Source organism: Diadema antillarum, unplaced genomic scaffold, assembly GCF_040938485.1.
Source record: "Diadema antillarum isolate AM-2024a unplaced genomic scaffold, OU_Dant_1.0 scf00000017, whole genome shotgun sequence".
Lineage (NCBI taxonomy): Eukaryota > Metazoa > Echinodermata > Echinoidea > Diadematoida > Diadematidae > Diadema > Diadema antillarum.
In genome coordinates this window covers 3,292,755-3,306,893 of record NW_027270906.1, presented here as the reverse complement: position 1 = coordinate 3,306,893, position 14,139 = coordinate 3,292,755, and the positions used below count along the sequence as shown (strand labels likewise).

At 39.6% G+C, this 14,139-nt stretch overlaps 1 pseudogene; it reads left to right on the top strand.

Moving 5' to 3' along the window:
- LOC139727283 (CCR4-NOT transcription complex subunit 1-like) overlaps window positions 1–14,139 on the top strand; it is a 67,804-nt pseudogene that overhangs the window by 18,632 nt on the left and 35,033 nt on the right.

The following is a 14,139-nucleotide window of genomic DNA, read 5'->3' as shown; positions in this document are numbered from 1 at the left end:
ACTGTAGATACTCATTTTTGTCAAGCCAATTCTGTGAATGCGGCTCCAACATTTTACTCTGTGTGCAGACGGTTTTTGTTTGTTTGTTTGATTTGTGTTAAAGGGTGTGTACAGTTCTGGTCGAGGTGAAGATTTAGCTTTTAACGTTTTGCAAGATATTCAGAAACCACTCTATGAGATGCCAAAGAGCATGCTATTCTAAGGGGTATCAAAAGTTTATTTGATGAAAATCGGTTTTGAAATGGCCGAGATATCCAAAAACAAGGTGAAACAAAGAGATCCTAATAAAGTTGTGGCATGTCGCCTTTTTTTATTATCACATTTTTGGATATCTCAGCCATTTGAAAACCAATTTTCATCAAATAAACGTTGAATCCTTTTTGAAATTCATGCTCTTTCATATTTCATAAGAGGTTTCTCATTATCTCACTTAAGAATGTTCAAAACATGAATCCCCACCTCAACCAGTACTGTACAGTCCCTTTAAAATGTTGATGTGGTATATTTTGTAACATATACATGTAGCTACTGGTGATGATTGTGAAAAGAGAAAATTCCTAAAATAGTATCATAACAACAGCAGGCTCTCCAGCTGTGCAGGTGTTACAGTGTGACTTCACTTCTTGCCAAGGTGTACAGCGTGTGTGACTTGTGTGTGTGTGTTGCAAATGTGAATCCATATGCATGAATGTTTTTGTTGCAATGTACACCGAAGGGGGGGGGGGGGCTTTTGTGTCATCTTTTTGTGGTCAGAAAACATGTGCATACCGGTTTGAGCTGAGCAAGTGAGAGAGAGGGGGGGGGGACATTGGGAGAGAAAGAGGAAAAGAAGAAAACACCCAAAATATGTGCGGGGTGGTTCATTGCATGTACATTGTATTTGATACACACAGACTTTGCCCTCTGTGCCACCGATGTCACAATACCATAGGGAGACAGCAGACACAGTGTTCATGCCCTGTGATGTGGCAGCCTGTTCAATCCATATGGGTATTGCTGCTGCAGGCATAAAATTTCAACATAAGTAGTAGAAGAGCAGAGGGCAGGTTCGTGAATAGATGTAGCACTGTCTACTGCTACAAATGTTCCGACAGAAGTATGGGATGGCCTTTCTGGGTGGATTTGGACCATGTCTCATGGACTACAAAGGGCGGCGAGTTATTTCAGGTCTAGTATACTATACAACTTTGGAGTTTACTTCTGGAGAAAAAACAAAAAAACATGAAGATGTGTGTTTTGTTTACATATGATTTAATGCCACTTGGTCTAATATCACTTGGTCTATTTCACAGTTCGTCTAAAACCACCACAGCTAAACTCACATGGTCTACTATGAATTTCGTCTAATGCCCGTTTGGTCTACTTCTCACTTCTAAATGTCTAATGCCCAGTTTGGCTACTTATTGTTTCATCTAATAACCAGATGGTGTAATTGCAGTCTTGTCTCCTTGGACTTTTTCCCATTTTGTCTAATAAACTGTGGGTATCAGACAAAGTGGGCATCTGTAGCCCATCTGGGAGTAGACCAACTGGTAATGAGGCAGAGTGGCAATCGGACTAAATGGTCATTATACGAACTGGTTTTAGACGAAACAGGATTAGACCACGTGGGTTGAGACTAAATGGCTATTAGACAAAGTGGGAGTGGACCAAGTGATAGATCACCTTTACATACACTTTGTACATGTAACTGTGAGCATGTTGTAATGCAATGTCTAGGACTGATATCTGGTACAGTAAATCATGCTCTGCCATGCAGTCTCACAAATCTAGCATAATTTGGTGCACATGGTACTCAGCAGTCTTTTCAAGATTTTATTCTGGGAGTGGGAGTATGGTAATTTTAATAGAGTGTTTAATTTGTTGTTGCAGTGTATTTGAGAGGTCAGTAAACCCTTGCCTTGTAGATATCCAGTCTCTCTTGTCAAAGTCTGAGAACTTTGTGGATTGTGGGATCATGCAACTCAAGTGATATAAATGTTGGTTTATTAACTTAAATTGTATTTAAGTGACTTATGCTGTACAGTGATGTGCATCACAAGTACTTACTTTGTGGGGTACCAGTTTTGCTGAAATAATTGTTTTTATGTGAATAACTGTTTTTAATAGTTTTAATGCGACTTCACTTCAAGTCAGGTTGAAAGTCGAAATCGCTCATAGTTTTTATGTTGTGTACATGTTGTATGGTCATGTTGTGAACTTACATGGACAGTTCCAGCAGTTGTGTTGGAATCACCCAATGTTTACCTGTAATGAGAAATAGTCACACAACCAAGGGCAGGGCTTCCTTTGGTGCTGTGTCTTTCACCCTTACTAGGCTTTATTCAGTGATTGGTGTTCGCTCTGAAGTGCTTCCTTTGTCTATTGGCACAGTAGACTTATTGAAACTATTTGTCAGTGAATGGGGATTATCCAAATCCCCTAATCCGTATTGTGTCACCATGGCCTTCCTGTTGGACTGAAACACATTGCTACGCCTGAGTGGGCTTGTTGCTCAATTGCTAGGTCAAGTGTGGATGGGTTATCAATACTGAATACTGATGAAAAAGGATGACAGACAAGTTAAGTGAAGTGTGTAGGCACATAAAAGGTTAAAGGTCCAGTTTACCTTTGGGAGCAGTGATTTCAAAAATGTTCAAGATATCACATTTGATGCACATGTGTAGGCCAGTTGTATCACAAAACATCCTACCATATATCATTTTTGCAATAAAGCCTAAAATATAAGGAGATATCAGTGTTTTTCTCAATAAAGCGTAACTGTACATGGTTTAGTCTGGAAACATTTTAATTATAACTATTGTTCACATTTTGTGTATTTAACAACACTTAACATTGATTATACAGATTCAAATTTTTACAGTGATTGTTTCTATCCCTAACTCACATTTCAGAACTATTTTAAAGCACCAATGCTGGGTTTTTGTTTCATCTGCAAATGGTAAATTATGCCTTTAAGCAGTGGCTCCATGTCTACTGTACAGCTTATGGCATGGTATGACTGACTTTACCACACAGGGAGTGGCGGGGGGGGGGGGGGGGGGATCAGCTGTTGGCAGATCATTGTATACTTGCATTCAAAGCAGAACCCAGCTGCCAACTCGGGTGTCATGTCTGAATGTGTTGACATAAAAGTGCTGAAATTGATGAGCATGATAGCAGTTACAGGTGTTAACGATGCAGACATATGGTGTGATTGAAGACTGAAGTGTGTGCACAGAGAGTGTGGGTTGGAAGCCTGTCTTTATTTCAAGTGACGGAAAAAGAGAGCTACTGCATGCAACAAAATGAGTGTTGTGATACTTGAAATGGCTAATTTTACAGATGTTGGAATCATAGTTAAATTCAGTTCATTTATTCCTGCATTTCATTGCCAATACAGTGATGCAAGAAGATGCAAAGTGTCAGCATTGCTAATACATTACATTATTATTCAGTTCATTGTGTGTATGAGGAAATGTTGCAAGCAGAAATTGTAAGCAATGTCATGTTGAATGTACACTTTTGAAAAATGGTCCTCGAGAACACTTTTGAGTGAAGTTTACAAAAGATATTTGGAATGCAGGGAGCCATCTTCATAAACATTGCATGACTACTTAGAAGATGCCCTGAAGTAATAACTACATGTATATTGCAACATGTTACAAATTTACATAGCATGAGGTGCATTATGAGGACAGAGGGCATACCGTGGAGTAAAGTGTATTGTTATGCAGAAATGTTGCTCAGTAGAAGAACACACTATGTTTGTCATGTGTTTAAAGTCCACACTGAATCACATTAACCCCTTGAGGACAATTTGATTTTGTTATAACATCCATTTCTCATAGACGCCTGCCTGAGAGTGTTCTGGACCAGTCTCCAGCAGGTTAATTTGTCCATATGTTTGCATTTCAGATATTTTTATGATTTTTTATTGCAAGAAAGCTCACCAGCAGCCATGAAAATAGCGCCAGCATTATTTTTTTTCTATATTTGAGAAGTATATAAAATATAGATATACTTGATTCAAGCATTTCTTCCTCCTTTTTCTCTGTAGAATTTCCGGTTGAGCGAGTGCCTGTGGTACTCGCTCCACTGCTGTATGGTGATAAGCAGGACATTCTTATGGACAGAGTTATCACTGACAACACAACAATACCAAAAGGAGTGGTGAGTTGTGTTGCCTTCTGTTCATTACCAAACAAGTTATTCCTAGTGTTTAAGTCAGTTGTGTCGAATGCCATGTTGATCCCCCTCCCCCCTTCCAGTTTTAAACCCTAATTGAGATCAATTATTCTGACCCATGAAAGCTAAACATGGCCTAGGTAATGTACCTTTTCTTGATGGCAGTACTGTGTGGACTGCCAATGCTGATACTTCATTGTTTTTACATGTAAGAGCTGCAGTTGTGATTGTAGAGACTGCCTATGCCCTGCTCAAGAGATAATGTCCATACTCATTGAGAACAAATTCTTTGCATTCCGTGGTATCAAAGATTATTGCATTGGTGACAAGATGTTGAAATCACTGGCGCAGACCTGATGATGACTTTTGCTTCTATCTTGTAGATGACATTTGTGGTATTCAATTTATTCTTCAGAGAGGATTTTTTGTTTTAATCTCTGAGGGATTCCAGGAAGTGAGTTTAATAATGACATAGGAAATAGAGACCTGGCTTATATGAGTGGAAAATAATTTGTTTGCTTCAGTGGCCCTTGTTTGAAATGTGAGCTGAATACTCTTTCAATATTTTTGAGGAGCTGTTCCAATGTGTGCACTTCATTGTGTTGCACGCATGACAGATTGCAACATATATCATTTGATTTCAACAGATTTTATGAATCTTCATGCATAAACCTTGGGTGTTTGATTACTGCCTTGATACATTTAGGGCTTTATCACCACTCACCAGTGGATGTGATACAATGCTTTGTATATGTGCAAAGATAGTATAAAAATGGCTCGGAATATATTTTGATTTTTTTCCGGAAAGTGTTACCTAATTGAGGCGGGTATACTTACCTAAAGAATATAAAGATGGACGACATCTTTGGAAAGTGAAAATGCTTTGTTGTTTGTGAATCCCTACTCAGATGGATGGCTCCCTGGCAGAGCTTATGCAAGAGATGGGATATGGGTGCTGTGCCACGGTGGAGGAGTGCCATAAGACCCTGCTCCAGATTGGATCCAATGGACTGACCGCTAGCAGCCTGGCCAAGGTCATCGGCATGATGGCCAGAACTCACACAGGTCTCATGGACAACTTACCACTTCAGGTAAGATGCCACGATCACAACATCTCTCCAAAATGGAGTTCATGTGGCCAATTTAAACTGTTAAAAATGTGGTCTCTATATCCAGGCTGAATTTACAAGTCTGCATGTTCCTGAGGCATGTGCTGTTACATAATATGACATAATGACGTAATGTGCTGAAATGTGGTATACATTATCTCATATCGCACGTCGTCCATCTGGTGACAAGGCCTTGTATCTCAGAATCATGAATTCAGGAAAATGAAAAAAAATTTAATTTTGTAAAATAACATCAATGTTGAGGTCAAATAATGTAGAAATGCTATTTTAAAATACATAAATTATTATAATGCTTCGAAACTCAAATCAGTATTTTAGATATTCAAAATTGAGTTAGGAAGATTTTGAATGTATGTTGTTTAGATATGATGTCTTGTTTCCCCAAGGATAATGTGAAAAATTGTATCTCACATAAGCTTAGAAGAATCTACAAAGTATAGACAACATCAAAGTGATTTTGAATCCGAATGTTAATCTGAATTGTCCCTTTAAATGACTTGCAAGCATATTTTTGTATTTGTTGAACCTGTGTAGCAATTGGGTTATGTATGTTTTTGTTGTCTGTGCATATGCTTAGTCTGTCTCTGGGGCAAGTGTGTGGAGTGATGGCAAGGACAAGCAGGACCAGGCGGGACAACCGTCCACCTGGGACGTCGACACCTTCATCAAGGTGGTCCGAGATCTTACCCCGCACATCAACTTCAGGGAGGTGGTGTTTGACCTGGACCACCAGGGCTTCTTCATCAGTGACACCCAGGGCTGCGGCTGGTCAAGATGGCACTGTTGAGGGGGCTGCAGCAGGAGCCCTTCCCAGTGGAGGTTCTCTACAGGGTCTGGAAGAACTTTGAGGGACAGGTGTGTACTGTATTGTATGTCCCCCCAAAAATTACAACGGTACCCTCCGCAACGATAGCTTTGAAAATAGTGATTCAATCCAAATACAATTTCAGGGTATGAAACTCTAACTCATTGCCCACATCATACAGAAAACCCCATTCAATTTGATTCAGTGGTCAAAGAGAAATGAGGAATTTTGTAGAGCATGTCAGAAATCTCTTCCCTCCAAGTTCTGTCTATTGTGTTCACACATTAATTTGCATTTCCAAGAGCATCCAAGTGCTAAACTTGGAAGAATCAGACTCATGACATGCTTTACAACAGTCGACATTTCTCTGTGACCGATTTACCAAATTGAATGGGGTTTTCTGCAAAATAGAGCTAAGATGTTATATTTCAAGACCCTAAAGTAGCATTTAGACGGTTTAATCATATTGGATGTAATCAATGCCAAAAGTGGATTGTTCTTTTTGGGGGGACATACTGTAGACGTCAATATTTTTGTGTGATTAATTTTTCACACCTTATGGCTTCAAAACATATTTGCAGGTTCTTGAAGTCACGCTGCATAATTGCTTTATACTAGTAGGTTTTCATCCATTCCACTGAATAAATGAATGAAAATTGATAATGCTGCCTGATCCATTTGAATTACTCCCTTTGTAGAAACTACCGCATGTGCTCAAATAAATAGTACTAATTAGGAGAACACATGTACACATGTACACACACACACACACACACACACACACACACACACTCTCGTGCCTGGGAGGCATCACTGACATAGTGCATGATTTAACCCCTTTAAAGGGATGGTACAGTATTGGTTGAGATGAGAGTTGGGTTTTTAACTTTTTGCGAGATACCAAGAAAACACTTATGATATAGTACAGAGCATACCATTTTAAGAGGAATTCAAAGTTTATTTGATGAAAATCGGTTTGGAATGACTGAAACATCCAAAAACAAAGTAAAACAAAGCGATCGTAATAAAATGTGGGTCCCACACTTTATCAGAATCGCTCTTTTTTTGGATATCTCAGCCATTTCAAAACCAATTTTCATCAAATAAACGTTGAATTCCTCATAGAATTACATGCTCTTTCATATTTTTTAAGAGATTTCTCATTATCTCACCGAAAAATGTTAGAAACCTGAAATTAGGTCTCGACCAAAACTTTACGATCCCTTTAAACTGTGCAGAGATGATCACGATTATATTGTCGTAGGTTATAGAATTCATGTTAGCCAAAAGTAGTGCAAATTACACGAAAATTAATATACCGCAAATATTCATACATTTGCAATATGTGATGAAGAAAACAAGTTTTCAGTCAGGATGGAGGTTGAGGAGGGATTCTAAAGTGGAATCTCATCAAGAATATACACCATATATTTAGTGAGTCTACTTTTTCGTGAATCAGGACTTCCTGACAATTTTGCGAGTGGTTGAATTCCTGCTTGGGGAGTACAGGGGTGAACAGAGAAATGTATGTGTGCATGTCACATTATTTCAGGATCAGAGGTAATATTTTTTTGTGTTAAATTTGCAAATAGTACCTACTCTCAAAATTCATGAAAATACCCCCCCCCCCCCCACAAAATACATGTCATATACAATAGGATGGGCACAGATGTCCTTATGTCTGTGTTGGTGGTGTGGAATAGAGTCTCAGTACAAAGGAGTTGCAGAGTCATGATTAACTCTCGCTCCATTAACATGCCTGCCTCATTTCACTGATACATCAAGAGTATGAGTGGATAGGACTGTTTCCCTATAAGAGTGGGAAGGAGAAGATGATGTTGGTGTGATTAATTTTGATGCAAAGTGTGATTTCTCTTTGTTCCTCAGCTGTCGTGGATCCAGCAAGCCCTGGCCCAGCCTGACGTCTTCTGCTTTGCCGATTACCCATGCCACACCGTTGTGATCGACATTCTCAAAGCACCACCAGAGGAGGAGAATCGCAAGATTGCCACATGGTAAGCTGCGCAAGGACTTCACACAGTAAACTGCATGCACAAAAACTGTCACTATTTCCTGTTATGTCCAGATTTCAAAATGCCAAAGAGAAGAAGATATGGGTTGATGTTATATACTATGTAGAAAGAAGTAGTGAACTGAGAAATACACTGACAAAAAGCAAAAAGACAAAAGGCATTTAAAACCTTTCTTCCCTTTTGATTATGTGACATGTCCTGGCATGTTTCATGAACAAGGAAATTTTACTTCAAGCAAGCCATTATTTGCAAACAGGTTGTTGTGTAAGTGTGTGCCACAGTCGTCACTGCACGTTAGAAGGATACAAGAGATTGTCATGATGTATCCCACAATGGTGCAAACTTCAGAAATCAGAGAGTGCGGCAACAAGTTGCACAGATAAAAGAATTAAGAGGCTGCAATGGCCTTTTAACGCAAATTTGTTTTGCAGGCAGAATTCCTAAAGTTGTGATTAGTTATAAATAGAATCTACAACCACTGACATCATGTTTTCATCACATCCCGAAGTCATATTTTTTGCAGTCACTCTGCTGCATAGGTGCAGTAAAGCAGGATATTTTCACGGCATGAAATTTTCACAAATTTGTGCCAACAGCCCTTTTTGCAGCATGGAATTTTCGTGAATTGCCACTGGCGTTCAATTCATGTAGTGTAGACAAGAACTTTTGTGTGCCTTTTAATTTCACAAATCTTGGCTCTCGCAAAATTTGCAAATTAATATGCACCCGAACATTTCTGGTTTGACAGTAGCTCAACATTTAGGAGGCCTGTGTACTTGGCTAATCTCGATTCCCTAGGTATGGCTGTACTTTCAGGATGTGCTTGTACTTCTCTTTCCAGGAAATCCTTGGACTTGGTGGAGGTGTTGCTGAAGCTGTCGGAGACTGGGAAATATGAGCAGGTCAAGAATCTGTTCAGCTTCCCCATCAAACACTGTCCAGACATGCTGCTCTTAGCACTGCTACAAGTCCAGGTAAGTTTGGCTGTGGATAGAACCTCTGTTTACAGCAGTCATAGCAAATGATGCTCGTAATCTCTTGTACAAAGATGCATGGCAGCCGCCCACCTTCAAAACTAGTACGAGTGAGCAACATTGTATGAGTCTTGTACATGATAAACTGAACTGCTGGAACTATTGGGGGTGACTGTCCTGTTCAAAAATGGCTGAGAATATGGAGTTTATATAGTTGTGTTCAATGTATTGATGGAGAAGGTGTAAGTTTGGTGGGAAAACATTACATAACATTTAAGGACAAGGTAAATCTTAATAGCATTTTAGATGACTTTGGTGTTTTAAGTGACAGTTACTGACGTAAGCAAGCATCTCTTGTCACTGAATTCATAAAGATATCTGCTACTTGCTCATTCCTTGTACTGCTGGAAAGTATCCCATTTCCAGTGATCAGAGAATGTCATTAAAAGTTTGTGTAGTCAGAGATGTCTGTAATGACAAATTGACTTACTTTCCATTCTGCCTTCTCCACCCAGCCTCCAATGACACCACTTCGACTTGAGCTGATAGCAGTTTTGATGCCCATTTTCCTTGGAAACCACCCAAACTCTGGCATAGTTCTGCACTATGCATGGCATGGACAGGTAACAACTTTGGCATAAACTTAAAGTCTTATTTAAAATCTGTAAAATTGTACAAATCATATTTTACGAGGTATCATGGCATGTCATTTATTGCAATGAAAATTAAAGCGTTATGAATGAGTCTTAAGATTGAAAAGATGGTTTTGTTTGTGTCAGGTTTATTTGTCTTTTATTATTCTACATTCATTTGTAGTGCGTGACATCTTCAAAAACGACCAAAGCCCAGGGAACAGTTGGGCATGTCTTTGTGCATGGCATTCCCTGGTCCAGTTGTAATCAATGATAATCTGGTAATGGTCATGCCAATCTGTGTGCTACACTGTAAATTTGACGGAGACTCCAGTGTCAGAACTGAGTACAGAGTTGGTCTCTGCATGACCCCGTGGCGTCTATTCCTATTGCAGGGCCAGTCACCCACCATCCGACAGATCGTGATGCACTCCATGGCCGACTGGTACATGAGGGGTGACAGCGACCAGACACGCCTCTCCCGTATCCTGGATGTTGCCCAGGACCTGAAGGCCCTCTCCCTGCTCCTCAACGCTACTCCATTTCTTTTCGTCATCGACCTGGCCTGCCTCGCCTCGCGGCGGGAGTACCTCAAGTTGGACAAGTGGATGACGGACAAGATCAGAGAGCATGGGGTGAGAACCACTGATCTCTGTGGGAAGTATCTGGATGTCTCATAGGTCAATCACTTTGAAGCCACTGCGCTGCCATCTTGCCATGCACATCGCCCATACACTTGTGTACAGAGCTCACAACATCACATGAACTTGGTGACAGTCTCTGCTGAAAATTGTTTGCAAGTTTCCATAGAGTGTTTGTGGCAACATGGCGGCATGGTGGCTTCAGTTATTTGTACAGTGTGAATTGGCCAATGAGATATCCAGATACTACCTCTAGATATCAGTGGGTGAGAACTCAGGAATCTATTACGCTTATTTTGCCCTCACAATAGTATTTGTTAATACTTGTTCAGTGCCCGCTTTGAATGTACATGCATCATAGATATTGTCCTTTCTCTAAAGTGGCAAAAATAAGTTACAAGACCATAGTCACTCCAACTGCATGATTAGCACATTGTCGAGTTTGATGGGGCATAGTTATTGATTAATAAAGGCACTATTTAACAGTGTATCTGTTTAAAAATTGAGTACAGGCTACCAGAATCTCTTATATCGGGCAAGGACAGAACAATGAAAACTTTAGGGTTGAAAATAGATGCTACATGCTTCAAAACATTGTAAATCTGTTGAATGGTTAGTTTACCATGGTCAGTACTTCTTTATAGACAGTAATGCTAGAATAGGCCGTTTGAAGTAGGGTTTATGAGCACCGTGATTATTTGGTCATAGATCTATTTATAGTGACAGAGTAATATGCAAACAATTTGTATTCTGGAGTGGTTTTTTTGGGGTGTTTTTTTCATACATTTGATCATCATTCTGTACAGTCAATAAAGTTCAACAGTTTCTGAATTTGAGCCACCACGATCTTGTGAGGTGTCTTTAAAATTATTATCTGATGGTATGATACAGATGTGAACAATGCCAGCAGTCTTCAATGTCAAATGTAAATAGATAAACTGATAATGTGCACTATGATTATTGTGCTCTATACTACACAGGAGTCCTTTGTGCAGACTTGTGTCAAGTTCCTGAAGCGCCGCGCCCCACAAGTCATGGGTGGTCACCCACCAGAGCCCAGAGAACTACCAGGGGGTGGTAAAACTGGAGTCCTACCCCCAGAGACGATCGGTACCATGCTGGCATGTCTCCAGGCGTGTGTGAGGTGAGTGAAATGGGTAATGAGCTTGGAAAGACTCACACACTGGAGAAAAGAGAACAAACTTTTATAGTGGTTATGAAGCTACTAACACAAAGTGAGTTGCAATGCAATGATTCATCTAGGGCTCGACACTAACTTTGTCCCTGGAGGCCCACCTGTTCAGGGCACTAAAATTTTAATTAAATTTGAAATGTTGGTGGCCTGAAAATGAAGTGTAGTGACGCTGAATAAAAGGAAATGATTGGGCCACCAGAAGATATGTTTTTTGAAAGTCTTGTGGCCCAACATCAATTTTTAGTGGCCCTGGGCCATCAGGCCACTGCTAATGTAGAGTCATGCATTATCATTTGCCTGGTTTTATTATGCTTCTGAACCCTCTTCTCTTTATGATGGATTCAGTTTCATTCAGTTCAATGCACTTACTCACCAGTAATAAGGAAATGCCAAGATTTATCAAAGGTACATTTATACAATTCAGAAGTATATGATTAAGAAAGAAAAAAAGAGAAAAAAAAAGAAAAAGATAGAGAATTATGTGGGAATGGCAAGAGAAGCAATATTTAATGGTTAAGATCCAAGTTTACCAGAAGTATTGAAATCCTGAAGATGACTGTATGCAGAAATACACAAGTATACATTGTGCAGGCACGTACGTTGTGTGAAGGAAACAAAAAAGGCTGGAAAAGACACGAAAATGGGGAAGGAAGTAGGAAGGAAATCTGGTTGTGGATGGAACTTCGATAAAAACATTATTCATGTGTTTTAGATGACATATGATATGTGCTACTCTGCAGCAGGATATGTGATGTGTGATCCTTTTGGTGCTTTGCAGTTCCGTGAGTCCAGAGCTGGTTGACACCATCATGAACATGGTAGCTAACTGTGGCAACCTGCTCAAGTCCCGCCCTCCGCCCGGCGTCATGAACAACCAGGTTGGACTCCCTCCAATATCACCGGGACCAGGCACTCAGGTGAGTTCATGAATCATCTCTTGGTCCACGGTTTTTTGCCAATGCAGACTTTTGGCTGGAAAGTCTATTGTTTGTAAACCTTCAGGTTCTTGGGGAATGATTGCTAGCTGCTTGGAGATAATGTCATATGAGCGACTATAGTATGTACCAGTCAGGCATTCAGCAAATGTGGAATATTTCGTGGTGTATATGCACTTGAATTTCATGCTTATCATGTGATGAGATACTTGAAAATATTTTTTGTACTCTACTTCATTCCTGTGTTTTAGTACAAGGACTAGGAGTGTGCTGACAGTCTGCAAAATTGAAACACAAATTTCACATACTTGGCTCGTAGCAAAACAGTAACTGTGTAAAAATTACCACTTTTATGGTGATCTGTTATATGCACTTGCTCCTCAGCTGACCAAAGAGGATTTCTGTAATTACTTGTCATGTGCACAGTGTCTGAAAAAAAAACCTTTGCTATTTAAACCAATTTATGAGCCATTCAGTTATCAACCATCTACTAGTGATGAAATGCAACTTAAACCATTTCCCAAGGTTTGTAAAACATAGTAGTAGTAGTAGTAGTAGTAGCAGCAGCAGCAGCAGCAGCAGCAGCAGCAGCAGCAGCAGCAGCAGCAGCAGCAGCAGCAGTAGTAGTAGTAGTAGTAGTAGTAGTAGGAGTAGTAGTAGTAGTAGTAGTAGTAGTAGTAGTAGTAGTAGTAGTAGTAGTAGTAGTAGAGTAGTAGTAGTAGTAGTAGTAGTAGTAGTAGTAGTAGTAGTAGTAGTAGGAGTAGTAGTAGTAGTAGTAGTAGGAGTAGTAGTAGTAGTAGTAGTAGTAGTAGTAGTAGTAGTAGTAGTAGGAGTAGTAGTAGTAGTAGTAGTAGTAGTAGTAGGAGTAGTAGTAGTAGTAGTAGTAGTAGTAGTAGTAGTAGTAGTAGTAGTAGTAGTAGTAGTAGGAGTAGTAGTAGTAGTAGTAGTAGTAGGAGTAGTAGTAGTAGTAGTAGTAGTAGTAGTAGTAGTAGTAGTAGTAGTAGTAGGAGTAGTAGTAGTAGTAGTAGTAGTAGTAGTAGTAGTAGGAGGAGTAGTAGTAGTAGTAGTAGTAGTAGTAGTAGTAGTAGTAGTAGTAGGAGTAGTAGTAGTAGTAGTAGTAGTAGTAGTAGTAGTAGTAGTAGTAGCAGTAGTAGTAGTAGTAGTAGTAGTAGTAGTAGTAGTAGTAGGAGTAGTAGTAGTAGTAGTAGTAGTAGTAGTAGTAGTAGGAGTAGTAGTAGTAGTAGTAGTAGTAGTAGTAGTAGTAGTAGTAGTAGGAGTAGTAGTAGTAGTAGTAGTAGTAGTAGTAGTAGTAGTAGTAGTAGTAGGAGTAGTAGTAGTAGTAGTAGTAGTAGTAGTAGTAGCAGTAGCAGCAGCAAGAGCTGCTGATACAGTAGTAGTAGTAGTAGCAACAGTAGTAGTGATGATAATGAAGGGGATATCATAGTGATGATGATGATACTAATAATCACTGAAAATGATTCATATAAATGGAGTTTCGTAATCATGGAAAATATCAAGGAACTTTTAAGACAGAATGAAACATCAAAGTAAGCGATTGCTTGGATTACAACTTACACAATGCTGCAAGGAATAATAAAGTCACTCTTTATATTCCTTATACCCTACA